At 39.2% G+C, this 18,682-nt stretch overlaps 1 pseudogene; it reads left to right on the top strand.

Annotated features, from left to right (window-relative positions):
* The window catches only part of LOC130611668 (macrophage mannose receptor 1-like), an 89,455-nt pseudogene that overhangs the window by 12,017 nt on the left and 58,756 nt on the right, over nucleotides 1-18,682 (top strand).

An 18,682-nucleotide genomic window follows, 5' to 3' on the forward strand; every position in this document is an offset into this window, starting at 1 on the left:
TAAGGACTGTTAGAATTAAACTTGGCTAGGGATGCTAAGGATAACAGGAAGGGATTCTACAGGTACATAGCAAATAAAAAACAGATGAGGGAGAACGTGGGCCCCCTCAGGAAGCTCTCAGGAGAACTGGCTACACAGGATTTGGAGAAGGCTGAGGTTCTGAATGACTTCTTTGCCTCGGTCTTCACTGGCAAAGGCTCTGACCGCACCACCCAAGTCTTGGAAGGCAGACACAGGGACTGTGAGAATGAAGACCTTGGACCCACTATAGGAGAGGATCTGGTTCAAGACCATCTTAAGAACCTGAACATGCACAAGTCCATGGGACCTGAGGAAATCCATCCGCAGGTCCTGAAGGAGCTGGTGAATGAAGTTGCTAAGCCACTGTCCGTCATATTTGGAAAATCATGGCAGTCAGGTGAAGTTCCCTATGACTGGAAAAAGGGAAATATAACCCCCATTTTCAAGAAGGGGAAAATGGATGACCCAGGGAATTACAGAGCAGTCAGTCTCACCTCTGTGCCTGGCAAAATCTTGGAGCAGATTCTCCTGGAAGGCATGCTAAGGCACATGAAAAACAACAAGGTGCTTGGTGACAGCCAGCATGGCTTCAATAAGGGGAAATCCTGCCTGACCAATTTGGTGGCCTTCTATGATGGGGCTACGGAACTGATGGACAGGGTAGAACAGTTGATGTCATCTACCTGGACTTGTGCAAAGCGTTCGACACTGTCCCACACGACATCCTTGTCTCTAAATTGGAGTGACATCAATTTGATGGATGGACCACTCAGTGGATAAAGAACTGGCTGGATGGCCGCACACAAAGAGCTGTGGTCAATGGCTCAATGTCCAGCTGGAGACCAGTAACGAGTGGTGTCCCTCAGGGATCGGTGTTGGGACCGGTCTTGTTCAGCATCTTTGTTGCTGACATGGACAGTGGGATTGAGTGTGCCCTCAGCAAGCTTGCCGATGACACCAAGCTGTGTGGTTTGGTTGATAGGCTGGAGGGAAGGAATGCGTCCAGAGGGACCTTGACACGCTTGTGAGGTGGGCTGATGTCAACCTCATGAAGTTTAACCATGACAAGTGCAAGGTCCTACACTTGGGCCGGAGTGATCCCAGGCACAGCAACAGGTTGGGCAGAGAAGAGATTCAGAGCAGCCCTGTGGAGAAGGTCTTGGGGGTGTTGATCGATGAGAAACTGAACATGAGCCAGCTTCAGTGTGCACTCGCAGCCCAGAAAGCCAACCGTATCCTGGGGTGCATCAAAAGGAGTGTGACCAGCAGGTCGAAGGAGGTGATTCTGCCCCTCTGCTCTTGTGAGACCTCACTTGGAGTATTGTGTGCAGTTCTGGTGTCCTCAACATAAGAAGGACATGGAACTGTTGGAACAAGTCCAGAGGAGGCCACAAGGATGATCAGGGGACTGGAGCACCTCCTGTATGAAGATAGGCTGAGGAAGTTGAGGCTGTTCAGCCTGGAGAGGAGAAGGCTGAGTGGAGACCTCATAGCAGCCTTCGAGTATCTGAAGAGGGCCTATAGGGATGCTGGGGAGGGACTCTTCATTAGGGACTGTAGTGGTAGGACAAGGGGTAATGGGTTAAAACTTAAACAGGGGAAGTTTAGATTGGGTATAAGGAGGAAGTTCTTTCCTGTAAGGGTGGTGAGGCACTGGAATAGGTTTACCAGGGAAGTTGTGAATGCTCCATCCCTGGCAGTGTTCAAGACCAGGTTGGACAAAGCCTTGGGTGACATGGTTTAGTGTGAGGTGTCCCTGCCCATGGCAGGGGGGTTGGAACTAGATGATCTTAAGCTCCTTTCTAACCCTAACTATTCTATGATTCTATGACTTAATACACAATATAGTCACTACCACCAGACAGCTCTTGGACAATGTAATTTTAAACCAGGTGACAGTAGATGAAGTGAAAGCTGCCTTCTCTGGACATGATTGGCATGAGTGGAATGAAGGTGCACTTCATAGCTAAGTGAAGAAACAGTCCATAGGTTTCCCTGTATTTATACCTTTTCTTAGTGAGAGACAGAATCATTCAGACAGAAATAGTTTGTTTGCTAGTGGAGTGGATAACTACTGAAACAGGTTTAAAAAGTAACCAAGGTGTTTTCTTCTTTAGGTTAGGCACACAAACTGGGTGGATGATTCAAGAAATTCAGGAGGATGCAAGTTCTGTGCTGTACTAGGAGTTATTCTAAACAATGGCTACTTTCAGTCTATGAAGAACAGTTTCACTGGCTTTGTCAAATAAAAAAAGGTAGATTTATTCTACTCCTTAAACAAGAAGCTAAATTAACTTTACAAAGTAGCTGCTTTCTAGTGCAAGCTGCTGGAGAAAGATAAAATTTTGAAGAACTACTTTTTCTAAATGGAGGTCAAGAGCACTGTGTAACATAGGGCAGGATTTTTCAATGATAGACAATGAAAATAAATAAATTTATATTATCACATAAGTTAGGATGCATAAATAATCCATGTGTTTTCAGAGGTTTTCAGAGATTACAAATTCTGTGAATATTGAGAAGTTTTTTGGTTATATTTTTGTAATGTAGGAAGTAAGGAGTTGTGAATTCCATATAATACTGGTTTTTACACTAACACAGGTAAAGCTAAAAACCAAATAAAACATGTTTGTACACAAAACATTTAGTGGTGTTCCAAGTTCTCCTTTAATATTATTCAGGATTTAACTGCTTTTGGAAAAGCAATGGTTCAAAGCAGCAGCATTTCTTTTTCTATCAGAACCAGAAATAACAGGCAGTACATATAGTTGTATTTCCTTTTCACAGAATCACAGAATCCCAAGGGTTGGAAGGGACCTCAAAAGGTCATCTAGTCCAACCCCCCTGCAAGAGCAAGGTAACCTAGAGTACATCACACAGGAACTTGTCCAGGTGGGCCTTGAATATCTACAACGTATGAGACTCCACAACCCCCCTGGGCAACCTGTTCCAGTGATCTGTCACTCTCACAGTAAAGAAATTTTTCCTGATGTTCACATGGAACCTCCTATGCTCCAGTCTACACCCATTGCCCCTTGTCCTATCACTGGACATCACTGAAAAAAAACTAGCTCCATCATCCTGACACTCACCCTTTACATATTTGTAAACACTGATGAGGTCACCCCTCAGTCTCCTCTTCTCCAAGCTAAAGAGTCCCAGCTCCCTCAACCTCTACTCATAAGGGAGATGTTCCATTCCCTTAATCATCTTTGTAGCTCTGCGCTGGACTCTTTCAAGCAATTGCTTGAAATGCTCAAGAACATTTGGGAGTGAGAGAAGTTTTTAATAGAGCTTAAATACATCTAGTGGAAACATTCTTTTTCTTGATAAGGAGGCTCCTCTGGAGGATTATGGAATGTCTATTGGTGGATCAGTCAAGGGGCCGTAAACTCAAAAATGAAAGTGTTTTGGATAAACCTACTGTGACTTACTTACCAGAAGAAAAATTTTCTCTTACATTGATCTGTGTAGAAATGTGATCCAGCCAAAGCTATGGCTTTGCTGACATGGAGCACAGCTTATGATACACAATTCTAAGTAGATGACCATGCATATTGCATAATGTGTAGCTGAAATGTGGGGTTAAGCCTGCTTTCCAGTCAATGACAGTGAGTGTAAAATCGTGCCCTGTTCCTCACTCTGCTCCTTGCAGTCAGTCACAAGCCACATCGTAAAGCACACTGTGAACATGCATTATGCCTTCTATTCTCTTGTTTTGCAGGAGTGCCACTAAAATATGAAGCAGTCAACATGTACGGTAGGTTTTTGTGTACATGCAATCTTGTTCAATATTTTTTTATCAAATCATTATTCTAAAATGAGCTTTTGTGCTCTACAGATACAGAATTTAAGGTTACCTTATTTACCTTCCAGCATATAAAACCACTGCAGATGGATGGGTCATATATGAAGATAAGCTATACTACATCAGCAAAAAATATACCTCCATGGAAAAAGCCCAGGAGTTTTGCAGGATGAATTCTACATACTTGGCTTTTATTGATAGCAATATTGAGAGAATATTCCTACAGAGAGCACTAAAAGAAAATGTAAGAATCATTATAAACAAAGAGCCTAAAGTAGAAATGTTTTCGACAATCTGCTTGCAAAACTTCAATTGCCTCAGAAGTAGAGCCATCAGCGTTTTCAATAATGAAATCCACCTGAGAGGAGATCTACGACGTTCACCCCAAATGAGCCCTTTGGTCCTGTGGGATTTGGTCTGTCCTGCTCTGTGCCAGCTGTGCTGAGGCCATGAGACAAGCTAGTGGACAGAGCAATGTGTGAAGTTGCCAGCTGTGTTGGCTTGGAAAGTAGCTGATATGAGAGGGGAAACTGTAGGTCGGCACTAGAAGGTTCTGCAGTCCTGGAGGAAGAATCAAAGATGTGTACCAGCTTCTGACACAAGATTTGCTTCTCTCCTACTCCATCCTAAGAGCCCTCAATGCTGCAGGACTCAGCTGTGATGTTCCAGATAAAAATCTGGCTTCTGCTATGTCTGAGTGTGCAAACACATCATTGTGCTTTACTGTAAGAATGTGCCTTACTGCTGGTGCCTTCATTGACTTCTCTGTGAACCTAATCAATGACACATCCATTTCTGCTTGTTTTGCTTAAAATATTTATTTATTGAAATAGTATCTTTCTGTTTTAGAAGGAATTCTGGAGTTCATCAGAAGGATACTTCTCTGGTCTAAGAGCGAGTCTTGACAAAAGTTTGGGTAAGCAAAGATGATCCCTGCAGCTCTTAACATGTAGAAGCAAACCCAGTATTTTGTGTAGCTGGAGGTACTAAATGTGCTGTTTTCAAGGGCTGAGGGCAGTCCCGCATAACAAGTACAAAGCAGAACAAAACAGTCCTAGAATATTCTAAAGTGCATTAGTTTTCCCCAAAAAGAAATATGAAAAGAACATTTTTTTCTTGAGTAAACACTTACCCGAAGAGAGGCTTGGCAGCTGTACTGTTCATACATGCTCTCTCAAGTTTCTGTCAAAGATTTCCCCGTAAATTGGAGTGATACTTTACTATGTTGGATTTTATACCTATAAACACACACACTTAAACCATGCTCCATACCATAAAGCTGAGCTTTAATTGTGAGATGTTATTCAAGATGTTAATTAGGATTCTCATCTCACAATTGAAATGTATTAATTAATAACTATTTGTATATCTTTTCTTTGAGCTGGATAGATGGAACTCCAGTAGCCTATGTGGCTTGGGCACCTAATGAACTCAGCTTTGCAAATAATGAGGAAAATAGCGTGGTAATGTTCTCGGAGCAAGGTAAGTAACAAGCCTAAACTATTAGATTTTACTTGTCTCTGCTTGGATTATAACTGATGCTGTCAAGCTTCTACTGTCAGCTGTCACGCAATCTTTTATGGTTGTTTTCTGCAATTTCTTTACAGTGACAAGCCAAGAAGTTGCAGTAACTGATGAAAATACCAGTCATGGAAGAATCTCTGTTCTTAAAACTGGGTGATTTTAGTACTATGTGTAATTTAATCAGATGTCTCTGGATTTATAAGACTGATATTACACCTTTTTATAGGGTTTTTCACTCTAACAGTTTGAGTGGGCTCTCTTTTCACTCCTATGAACTTAAGAAACATTTATGACAGCTACAATAAGAGGATTGAAGGTACAAGCCAGTGAGAAAGGGAGAAAGACAAATACATGTAATGACTCAAGACTTTTACATGCTTGCAATTACTCTTCAATGTAAATATCTTGTAAATCCTAGAGCTATTTTTTTCTCTTGGTGGTATTTCTGTAACTTAGCTGAGGCTAATGAGGCTCAATAACGTATGTGCAATGAAATCAATCTCCCCATTTATGTTTTATGATGAATTGACTCAGCAATCCCACCTGATTTTCTGCCTTTATATGGAGACACCAACAAGGTTCACTTTTCTAAACACAGGCATCTGGTCTGATTGAGGTGCATCCGTCCTTCTTATTGATTATTAGTTATTGATACAGAAAGAGGCAGTTATCCCACTGGTCCCTGGCATATCTACCAGCTCTGCATACATGGCTGAGCATTCCTGATCTTGTCTCAAAAGATGCCAAAAGTTTACATGTGGGAAGCTGAATTGGACCATAAGGAAAGCATCAAGCTTGAGTTGAAAACAAGATGTAACTAACGTAAGCTAGACCTCTGAAGTCTCATTTTGGTCACATGGAGATCTCACCTGAAGAACCAGCACTGTCCACAGAGCAATCGGTACCAGTGCAGTATTCAGTTGCCTATATGTAGGTGACTGTAGCCACCTGTGACACCCTAGAGTTGCCCCACCTGACTGAAAGCTTCCCACAGAAACAATGCCATATCTGTCAGCTCTCTGCAGGTACCTTGCATAGCCTCCCAAACGGTACTAAGTACCTCTGTTTAGACGAATGAATCCTGCCCTAGCTCTTTATTGACTATAATAGGAGCTTAGAAGCCTAGTGTATATCTTGATGACTGAAATGAGGTATCTTAATCTGCAACCTGAATCCCTAGATAACATTATATTAACTTGAGAAATTGGCCCCCAGAATGTGGTACATATTTCATAAAGTATGTTTGAACACTACATTGTGCCTTTATCTTGATCCATTGTTTTGGATCTCATCCATTTCAGATGCATTTTCATTTCAAATTTACTTGCTGGTATATTTCCCCTGCTGCCTGCAATGTGATGATGCCATAGCTTGAACAAATTATAAACAGGTACACACACCGTGGAGAGCCCTGGATAAGGAGCAGAAGGGTAAGGCAGTTCAAATTAAGCACAAATGGCTACAGCTGTGCTACTATTGGAGCTTCAAATGGCTCATTCAAAGCTGCCATGGTTACTTTGCCTTCAGATCAAGCTGCAGCCTGAAATATAAAACACAGAACATTTTGTTCTGCTAAAAAAATGAACCCCCTCCCCCAAAAAAAAACCCCAACCCCAAACAAAAAACACTTTGACTATTATGACTTGGAAACATTGACAGGCACCATTGTGTGAGGTACCAGAAATTTAAATAATCTGTTTATTTTAGACAGCTATATGATTTTCCTCCTCTCCCTTCTCTCTGCTACCAGGCTTGCACTAGGAGTATAGGTGCTTCAGCTCACCACCTCCTGACTGACTTTTGTAATGGCTGGGTATCTTCCCCTCCAGATAGATTGTGTCTTCATCATGGAGTTAGGTGGGAAATGGAGAAATGATCTGTGGCAACAAGAGAGGCTATACATGTCAGATGAATTCACGTGAGCTCTGTTCAACCCAGTCTCCTAAATAGGAACTGCATCTTGGATAGATAAGCTCGAATATATAATCTGATGTGATTTCTTTCAGCTCTGAATTTCATTCTGAGCATTTCAGGCTTTCAGAGCTCCACCAGTCTTAAGGCTTATCATAATTTGTTCCACAGAAATTGCTGGAGAAGAACTACTATCTTAATTGGAGTTTTGTACTTAAATAATGAATAATACTACAGAATAAAAGATGGAAATGTATTTCTTCTCAATGAAATATGAGGCTTTTTGGCAACCTCTTTAAATGCAGTGCAAAACCATGTTCTTGTAGTGGTCTACCTGTACACCTGTCTGTCTCTGAGCAGAGCATTTAATTCTCTCTTGACATTTCAACTGAATGAGTGTGATGACTGTTAAAACGTACAGCCTTTTGGCTGCGTCTTTATTATAGAAGAATGCTGATTTTTTTTTGTTTGCTTGTTTTCACTTTTTTGGTACCAAAATGAGTAATGAATGTTGACTCTCCTGCTGGAGAACTTTATGCAAATCCCTGCTGCCCAGCCCTACAATGGGAATAGAGAAGGCAAAGCACAGATAGCACTATGCTTCACCTTCATTACAGCATCAGTAAAATCTATTCCCCCCACTTCAATCAGCTCCTGTAGACTGTTCACTCTCATAGCTAACTTGCTTGTGAGAACTCCCTCTCCCTGCACAGTAAACATATAGTTTTAGGGTGGCATTTTTAGTTTGCTTAATACCAGTTATAGCTCTTCTGAATGCATTCACATTTCAAAAGAGGAAATACACACTGCCTGACTCGAACGTAGAGGCAATTGTTCAGGCAGCACTCACAGACAGGTTAACAACTTTGAGTGAACAGGGAGTGGTGGTCAATTAACAAACATCAAAGTCTCAGGCTGTGTGACAAGAGGGTAAAACAGTAAATGCCTTAAACATCTAGGCCTATATCCTCTCTACCAGTGATCTGAAATAGGTGTACACTCAGATATCCAGATTTAATCAAAATAACCTAAAGCACAGGAATGCAAATATCCAATTTATAAGTCTTAGTCTGCACTAGTCAGGCCTCTAGAGAGTATACTCTCTACTTGCAGAAACCTTTGGAATACGTAACACAAACATTAGTATGGCGTCTGTCAAATACTTGTGCAAATTTATGACTTTTCAAGGAACTAAGTATTGGAACAGTTGTTGCATCCATGCAAGGAGGAGTTAATGTGAATCAAGGCATTTTGAACCTCCTTAAGGAAAAGAATTTTTTCTGAAGACCTTTTTCTCTGTGTCTTTCTTATGCACATAGGCAAATGGGAAGATTACAGCATTGATTCAGAGAGAGTTTCCTAAAATGTGCTATGTGAAATTATGGCTCATGTTCTTGATAAATGAAAATTAATATTTCAGGAAAAACATGGAAAATTATTTTTAAGAGAATATAGAAAGAAAACAGTATTTGAATGTTGGTAGTTATAAAAACAGTGTAAAGTTTTACATGAAATAATATTATAGTTTGGTAATCTTACATAGGACTGTAAAACCTTAGTAGCATATTGTTTGCCTCACTTATGCTACCTTTTATAATAGACGTATGTTTTATTAATGCAATGGTAATACTTAAAGAATTTTTGTTCCTGTATACTTTTAGCAAAACACTCAAATTTATGAATTCTGATGAAGTGTGATATTATTTCTCTCTGATATTCATTCAAGTGGAATCAAGTGGGATTCCTCTACAGCGAAAAGGTAAGAGCCTTCCTATGAGAATTTACAAAACTCTTGATACAAGAAGAACTTAATCCAAGTTTTCCCAAATCACCCCCTTTTAGAGAACAAGTCCTGCTGACAGTTACTGGGATGCATGATTATAAATCAGAGTAGCTCCATGGTGCCTTTTACAGGCATGTGAACACTCACATATTATTGGTAAACTGGACTGCTGAAGGGGTAACCCTGAGCAGTGACCCAACTTGTGACTAACTTTGAGAACAGGCAGACAGCTTTAACTAGGCTATTAAAACTTATGTAGATGTATATGCAATATTTTTGCATAAGTATTATTGCAAATACTGTAAGATAAAAATATTGCAAACTAGTTTTCAGACAATTAGCATCCCATATCCATATCTAACGCATGCATTTTCATTAAATTCTTACAAGCATCCGCTGCACGCATTGTGTATCACTGTAATCAAGATTGCTAAAACCACATTATCTTCAGCAACAGAGACCTGGCTTCTGGCCGGCAACAATTTGGAGCTGACTTAAACTGAGCAGACTCCAAGTTCAGACAAAAGAGCTCCCCTCCTCTGTGTTTTTCATGGTTTATGTTGTGTAAAAAATTACTAAGGTTTCTCAAAGTTATACGGATTCATTCAGGGAAGGAAAATAATGAAGAAACTCATTCACATGTTCATGGCTCTGTTTGGCCACTCATTTTCTTGGCTATTCTCACCCTTCTTGGAGCTGGTGTGTCAGTTTATTTGTACAAGAGGAAAAGACAAAACCAACTATCAACAGATTCGGGCAATGAAGCACTTCTAAACTGATGTGTTGGTGACTGAAGAGTTGGTGAAAATGGATCCCCTGGCACTTGCCAATTCAGCGGATCAAGTTATTTGCTGAAAATAAAGGATGTACCTTAAAAGTCTCTAGAGAGGATATCGGTAATCTTAAATGTTTTCTCTTTTTGCAGTAGCAAAGTCTTTTGTCTCATTTTGCCCCACAAACTTCAGTCCATCAGACCAGAACTTTGGTTATTTCTTATTGATATCAGTATATTTTATTGCTCCTTATCCTTATCAAAAGCTGTTTCATATTATAAAGTGGTGCCTCATATACTTAGCTCTTGACTTAGCTATATCAGGTAACTTTGGCATAGAAAACCTTACTATTTAGATTTTCTGCTATGGAAAATACAGTTCATACCAGCAAAGTGTATTAAGCTCAGGTGCAGGTTTTGGTCTTTTTTCTTTTGATATGATTGTTAGCAATAGTGTGTTCACTAACATGAATTAAAATCTTCTCACCCTTGAACTTTTCATTTTGTTAATGGTTTGAAATAAATGAAGTTATTAGTAAAATTTTCAGCTTCAGCCTTCCCTGTGAATCAAATGAAAGGAAAGGGGAAGTGAGTTGCTCCTGTCTGCACAATAACCCTTCTGTCAATAACAAGGACAGCTTCTCTCCCTGCCACTTTGAATTCCGCATGAACATGCACCAACTTGCCATTTTTTAACGCAAGAAAAATGAAATGAAAACTAAGTAATGCAACCGATGATGCCGCACTAGGAATCTGCAAAAAGACTAGATGTTAAAAAAACATCTGGAAGCAGTACAAAATAGCGTTAGGTGAACATGGAAATCGGTACAAAATAGGATTATGTGAGCTGCAAATATGATTCAGACAACACTTTATGGGAAAAGTGCTTAGCAATGAAGTTTCTTTTCTAAGCACTGAATTCCCTTTTCTTGGCATCAATACAATCAAGAAATTAACATGCTGGTGAGAACAGGTCATTGCACAAGTGAAATGCAGCACGCAGAGCACTGACCCCAGAAAGTTTGTAACGAGCATCAAGCTGATTGGTCATGTGAAGGAGCAGCTCTGAAGTGCTCAGTTCTTCTTCTAGCCTACCTCAGCTCCTGCACTAATCTCCCACATCAGTCTGCAGCCTTCAGGAGCTAAATCCTCGCAAGCATCCATTTACACAAGATGGGGGCTAAAGCCTGGTTTTGAGTGGAACACAACTGGCACGTCATGAATCAGAAGGAACTAGGCAGGAATTGTGTCTTCCAGGTATTGTCTTTTGGGATCCTCCCTGTTGGAGTAATCTCATTTTGTGATTTCAGGCGTACCTGAAATATGATTTCACTCTCTAAACTCAGCTTTATGAGTTTGGGCTACTTTTGCAAGCCTTGCTCACACTGAGCTCTCCCTGAATGTCACCTTAAAATAAAATAGTTATTATTAAACAGTCTATTGTATTCCTGCTTTTACTGAAATCCAGACATTTTTTAAAAGAAGATATTTTTCTCTTTTACTATTTTCTAACAGTCAACAAGTTTAGCCAATTCTTGCAATGATTTTCCTTAATGCTTTATACACAAAAGCAAATAACATAGTTGCTCATCATATAAGATCTGTTCAGCTTCTATATATATATATTACTAATGGCTCTTTCACTTCTCACATATTTCAGTTTCATTATCACAACTTCTTTCAATTTCACTGATGTAAATAAACAGAAGGAAGAGTAGGACTTGTTTGGATGTGAATATTTGACAGCACAGCGTTGCAGCCTAGTTGTACGAGAATTGCCATGACAATACGTTTCCAGATGAGCACTCTGCTTACAGATTAAAAGGAGCTTTTCCAATTTAGCTTACATTTGGTTTTGTCCTGGAACATACTCCTTAGGAATTTCTCAGGTAGATGAACACATCCTTTTGCTTGCAAAAGTATTCCTGGCAAGCTTTTCCCTCCTGTTACAGGGAAGCTTACCACTAGCCTATAGCATGGAATATCTTTGCTTCTTTCAGATCTTTGACAAGTAGTTATGAACAGCCCAGCTGCAAACTGTTCTCAAAGGAAGTAGTGTAATAGTGCAGAAAAAACACAAAGGGAGCAATAATTCATAATACAGTGAACACTGCAGAGCCTGTAAAAATTGCTCTCTTTCTTCTAGATATGTAGAGCTGTGACGTCATAGTGATGTACTGAATCACTGTGGATTGTTTTCCCTTTTTTTCTGAGGTGTAAGGGCTAGAGCAGAGACTGTGTTTTTAATGAGTGACACTTCACTGCAGGTTTCTTGTTACCAACTCTCAAGCTGCCTTTTTTAGAGGCCTGCCCCATGTAGCACCCAAAAATCTGACCTGTATGCAATACTAGCAAAGTCCCAGAAAAAGGCAGATGTCACCACCTCTAGTTACAAGGATGGAGACTTCAGTTTTGGAAGTGACTTGCTCTTCAAAGACTGCAGCGTTTGCAATGTGCACTCCAGTTATTTCAAAATACCATGTGACAGGATATGTCCCTATTTAGAGTACAGAGCTTTATCCATCAACCCTTTGACACAGAGAAGGACCTGTCACTATCTTCACTTACAAGGATTTCATACACTGCCAGTCTTGTAGTCCAACTTCTGCTAGAGGAATGAAAAGAAAGTTACATTTGCAATGAGTTTCTCCAGGTTCCTACTTTTTCTTTCCCTCATACATGGTTCCTTAGAGTCACTGGGTACGTTTTCTGTTGGTTTTGTGTTAAACTACATATGAAAATGTTTTTTTATTGGGCAGCTTTACAGTTTTTATGTATAGGCTGATTATTTTGTATTTGTTCTCAGATTTGATACATGATCTAAAGAGTATGTTTTATATTATCCTGGCAGTTCTTGATTCACAGAATAAAAAAAAGGGGATATTTAGGGAGATGTTGGGGGAAATGGAGTTAACAAAAGCAGGAACTTTAAACTGGAATTCCATTCTGTGGAAATACTAAACTAGATACATATATGGGAGGGTGGTGAGAGATAGGGAATCATGGAGCTCTTTCTATTTATTCTCCCCATCACACCTATGGTGCAGTGATCAGTAAAAGGGTTTTGGAGCCATGTTTTCATGATAGCTGTGCAAGTTCCTCTTTCTGCTTCAAGACATGAGGTACAAGACGAAGAAGAGACGAAGAACTGGCTCCTCCCCTCAGCCTGACCAAATTAGACGAATACTTCTAATCTGAAGATGTATAGCACTCTTTGGGTGTTGCCAGAGAGAGAAATGGTAAAGCAGTAATGTATGTAGAACTGAGTGGATGAATGTGCTTGCATGAATATCACATTGACAGCATATGTTAGAAATTTCAGAATAGAAGGATACCGTGATACGTATGTGTGATAATACTGTGATAGTTTAAAAAAGTGAAAGATTGCTAACCTTAGAGAGTCTAAGTTGGGGGTGATTATGCAAGACTTCTCGAATGGAGAAGTGTGTAACGGAAACCTAAAAGTTTTACTGTGTAAATATGCTCATGATGACCTGTTCCATATTCTCACTGGTCAGCTATCCCTTGATCAATTAATGAAAAGATGGAATAATAAAACAAACCTATTGAGCTCTACAGAATACAACAGTGAAGTGAACTCACTTTTGTCTGAGATCTACTTGTAGTTTTTCTGCCTTTAGGAAACACATTTATCAGCAACACATCATCCCAGAATTTGGCAGTCCTACAAGGTATATATCTCAGACTCTAAATCCAGTTTCTCTTTGTGGATCAGAGACATGAGTACGCTCTTTGATATCTCATTTTGTGAAACTTTAGTGCATGGCATGACCAACATAAATTCAGACCAATATCTTCCTTTCAAAAAATTCCCATTGCTCTTTATTCCTCAGGCATGCCCTGTAGGTCAATTATCACTTAAATTGCTACATGCTGTTTTTTCCCCCTAACATCCATTTCCTACCTTTTTCTTGTCTCCTATTGCCAGCCTACATAAAAATGTTACAGCTAAAATTATCCTCCTTTGCCATTTTTATACTATATCTTTGACACCATATTATGGTTGGATCTCTCCACCTTAGGACAAACCTTTTCACTTTTCTCACCAACTGCCTTCCTACAACAGTTTCATAAGGTTTTGTGAGTTGTTCTGCTAAAAAGACTGCAGCTGATCTGCGCGCTGGTGCTACACAGACTGTCTTTGTAGCTCCTCCGACTATACAGGGTCAGGTTCTGACACATTTAAAAAAGATGTTTCTCTTGATGATGGGCTAAGAGGGAGTTCCAGCTCTGCAGGGATGAAGAGCCTCCAGAGTTATATAGTTCACCTACATGTTTACTTTCCTTCTCTGACTTCACCCTGGAATCTCTTTTTTTCAATCAATCAACTGATAAGTCTGGAAACCCATTTACTCCCTTCTGAAAAATTAGAAATTTAGGATAATGTTTTTAATTAAAAAGTTTACTTTTTTTTTTTTTTTTAGTTGATGCCTAATCTGATTTCAATTTTTCTGGTGTATGACACCATGCAGTTAATTTTTAGAGATTTTGCTTCATTACATACTTCATTTGCTTTTAGTTTATGTGATGTCAGTCCTCTAACAGCAGTGTTCTGTGTCACTTCTTCCAGATGACACAGATTTTGGACCGAAGATGTTTCAACTGGCATTCGCTCTCAGATAAACTCAGAATCAGCTCTAACACGACAACAAACAAGGAAAAGCTGTCAACAGCAAAATGCAGAACTACTAAGCATCACAGAGATTTGTGAGCAAGCATATATAGGAGGTAAAATGATAGAGAACATGCCCTTAAAATATGCTTCCCTAGAGCTTTAGACTATGAAATTGGCTGCCTTGTCTTCTGTTTCAGTGAAGAAGAAAGGGTGTCAGGGCTGGTTCAGCAGCTGCCAAAAGGGGGATGGTCTGAAGTACCCTTCTACCAGCTGGTGGTTTTATATGAAGGGTTGGCCCTAAACCTTTATGGGAATATGATGACCACATCCTAACTTTGTGCTCTAGGCGGGAACTACGTCATCTTCTGCGCCTGTCCCAGGGGGAGTGTTTGCTCCGATTGACTTCATGCTGGTGCACTCATTCCTGAGCACAGCTATGGTCAAAGTGACCTATTTCCTTGGTGTTTCAAGGGTTATTAATCTTGCTAGGGGAATGTATGAAGATGGCTAGATTGGTGCTAATATGGGTACACTGACATATATAAACTCCAAATAACTCCAGTGGATTTCAAATGTAAATATTATGGTATCAGTTTGATTACAAATGTTGTGAAGGAGGCTTTGAAGCCAATCACATTGAAAATATCTGGCAGCAACTGACTGGCACACTGCCTTTGTCTTTTTGATGTGTTTACTCCATGAAATCTGTTACAGAAATATTTTAGCACAATTCCCTTATGAAAATAAGGTATATTTTACATCTCTTATGTTGTAATGAAACAAAATGAGAGAAGTAAACTCTTATTTAAGTAGTGAAATAGGATGTTGATTTGCCCTTTTAACTACTGAGATCTCTGCCAAATCAATGTTTATCCATTTACCTATTTTACTTTCTAACCTGTGCAACTCAGTAAAATGGAAATTAGTGGTCTGGGGCTGGCTTAAACTAAGAAATATAAATTTCTTACTTTTGATTTAATTTCTTTCAGATAAACTTGCTAAGAATGAGAATAGGGAGATGGAACTTACTTTTTTTGTTTGGGTTTTTTTTTTCCTAATTTAGAGCTAACTAAAAATTTCAGTCTTTCATTCTGAATTGGATTGAACACTTTAAATTTCAACAGTAGATGGCAGTGGGTGGTGGCAGCCCTCTCAGATATTTAAACTGGGCTCCAGGTAAGAACTGTATCCATTTTGTAATCTTTGAATGGATTCTGATGAGACACCAACTAACAAAACTGGCATAGCTACTTTTATTTCAGGAAAGGCCTTTTTGAAGATCTAGGTTGTTACTTTAAGAATTACACTTCCAAATTATGAAGCTTGCTGTGGCTATCAGCTAAAGCAGGCTCTTCTGTTTTCTTATCTAAGCAAAGATCTTGTTCATGAAAGCAGAGTATCATTTGGAGTGATCTATAACCCCACAGATCAGAGATTGGAATTTTTCCATAACGTTGTCCAAGATTATGAACATAAATGAAATCTTCCAATGGCAGCAAAATATTTAGAAAATAATGGCACTATGCTGTGTGGAGAAATTCTAAATATTATTGAGAGGCTTAAAGAGCCAGCTTGTAATTCCTTAAGGGTTTATGCAAAATTTCACTGGGCCACCTCAAGGAAGGTGGGTTTGTGGTGCTGTTGACACACAGGGAATTCTTTTGCTTGTTGTTCTTTTGGTCCTGTGTTTGCTTTGTGCCCTGGGTATTTCAAGCCATCTCCTGTTTCAAAAAATTTACAGGGTAGTAAAAGAATAATTAAAAACTGCTTTATGTTTCCAAAAATTCTGTATCAGGAGTCTTCCTTTGCTGGTCTTTTACACACTGCAAAGAAAGGAGAAAAACTATCAAAATCTTGAGATATACTGGAGGGATAATCGAACTTAAAACTCATTATTTTTAAGGCTTGGAAATTTTGACATGGTCAAGTTCTAGCTGTTCTCTCTGTGAGCACCAGGGTATCAAGAAAAGAACTAGAAATTTCTCAGTATTATCCTGACACAAAGTCAATGGTAGGTCATTACTTCACTCTCAAAACATAGACCAAAACCAGCATGCAGTAAGCTACAGCAGCATTTATGCTGTAGGGGAGGGCTTCTTCATATCTAGTATTGCATAAATCAGAATAAGTTGATGTTTCTACTGATAATACGAAGGCTTTGTCAATCTTTTTAATTTAATTTTGCTGTTATTTCCTATTTTCTCTCTTACTCCAAGGAAGTTGTTTCCTACTGAATCCCAGAAAGAATGATAAATGGGAGAACCAAGCATGTAATCAGATACTTGGCTATCTCTGTAAAAAGAAAAGCCTCAGTTCCACATCTTATACCCAAAGGTGGGTTAATTAAATAAAAAGAAAGATTTTTCTTTGACTTCCAGAAAGAACAGTCTGTAAAGATCTGCAAATTGTAAAAGTTATCCAAGATTATTTTTCAACCAAGAAGTTAGGAGCCTTTGAAAAACACAGCTACGCATTCACAGGCAGACTTTGTATATTGCTTTTGTCTTCCCATTGTGTAATTGACATTCATAGGAGAATATTATTATGTTTTTCCATCACTCTATTATTCATTCTTGCAGGACAGATAGAAGCTGCTCTGTCATGGTAACCAGCACCAGCAATCAAATTTTCATAAATGCATTAGAAATCTTACTCTCATTTGCTCCAAATGAGCAACTGCAGTTTCTTTAATATTCATACAAAAAGTACTCTGGTGACAATAGTATGCAATGCAATGCATTCATACAAGCAGAGCATGAGAAGCAGCAGTATTGGTACAGGCTACATTTCAGCCATGGGGGCATCCCGACCTACAGCTTTGATGGCAACAACATGGCTATTAACATGCCACAGACATGTGGGATCAGACAGATCCCACATGTCTGTGGGATCTCATGTCAGCAGATCCCACATCCACATGTCAGCAGATCCCACAGACAGGAGAGATCTGCTGGAGGCTGTCATGTTGGAATCGTACAAAAGCTGCTTTTAAAGAGGTGGTTATATTAAAGTAGAAACATAATTTCAGAGAATCTTTATTCCAGTATTAGCCTTAAAAAGAAATGCAGGATTCTATTTTTAAAGCAAGCTTAAGGTAAGCTTTTAAACATATTTAAGGATATAAGTAATAAAAAAAGCTACTGAGTTAATATGAAGAGGAGTCTTCCAGCTCTGGGCTAATTTGCAGTGCTTACTGACCTACAGTTTCCAAGGAATTACTTCACACTTTTCCATATCTGAAAATATTGCGAGTCTTTAAGAAGACATTGAACAGAAAGCAGAGCCTAATGTTAGCTGTCACAGAAAGAATGAGAAACCATGGCACACTGACTGAATTGCTCTGGGGGACAAAGAGGGAAGAGACTAATGTCTTCTTGAGTCTCTCTTCTGTTCCAGACCATTATTTCAAATTGCATTTTTGACACAGTGTAGGCATTTTTTAATGATTCTTTGCTTAAGGAGACATAATTCTATTTGCATATTTAACATACTGTGCCTTAATAATATTTGTTTTTCATTTGAATGTATTTTGCATTTCTAGCTACAGCTTTATGTTTATTTACATAGTCCCACTTTTGTAAAGTGTGCTCGAGGGATCTCATTCTAGTGTCCTCTGTTTTCCTCCCACAAAATTGATCTGAAAAATTGCATTTTGATTTTAGAGGAATTGAGAGCTAATGAGTGCGCAGATGGTTGGTGGCCATACACAGGTCACTGCTACAGCATTCAGTGGGAGCCTAGAATATGGAAAGATGCTATGACTTCATGTAAGAAGCAAGGTGGAGATTTGGCAAGTGCCCACAACATGCTGAATATGGCTTTCTAGTGTCACAGCTTGGTTACAGTGAGTATATATGTAGGCCTGTATTGTGTTTGCCCTATCTGTAACATGAAAGCTGGGCTTCATATTAAATATTAATGCTTACTCTGAGATGTCACAAGTGGAAGGCTAAATCTAACTTATGAGTGCTCCTTTATGTGCTGTTGTTGCATAAACATAGAAGTATATTTATATTTACCAAGGAATAATCTAGATTGTAAAATATCATAAAGGAGGAAAAGAAAAAAAAAGTATGCCTTAAAGAGACACTAAAGACAACTAAAAATTGCACTTTGGGCACCTTTATTCTATGGCAAACATCTTCAGAACTGAGCTCCAAGCTCAGAAGAAATTTAAATTTTTGCTTAGATTTAATCCTCTTGCTGAGGTTAACCACTTGCTATATA

The sequence above is a fragment of the Pezoporus wallicus genome, unplaced genomic scaffold, assembly GCF_028554395.1.
Source record: "Pezoporus wallicus isolate ANWC-B61680 ecotype Strahan unplaced genomic scaffold, APGP_CSIRO_Pwel_v1 scaffold_2584, whole genome shotgun sequence".
Taxonomy (NCBI): Eukaryota; Metazoa; Chordata; class Aves; order Psittaciformes; family Psittacidae; genus Pezoporus; species Pezoporus wallicus.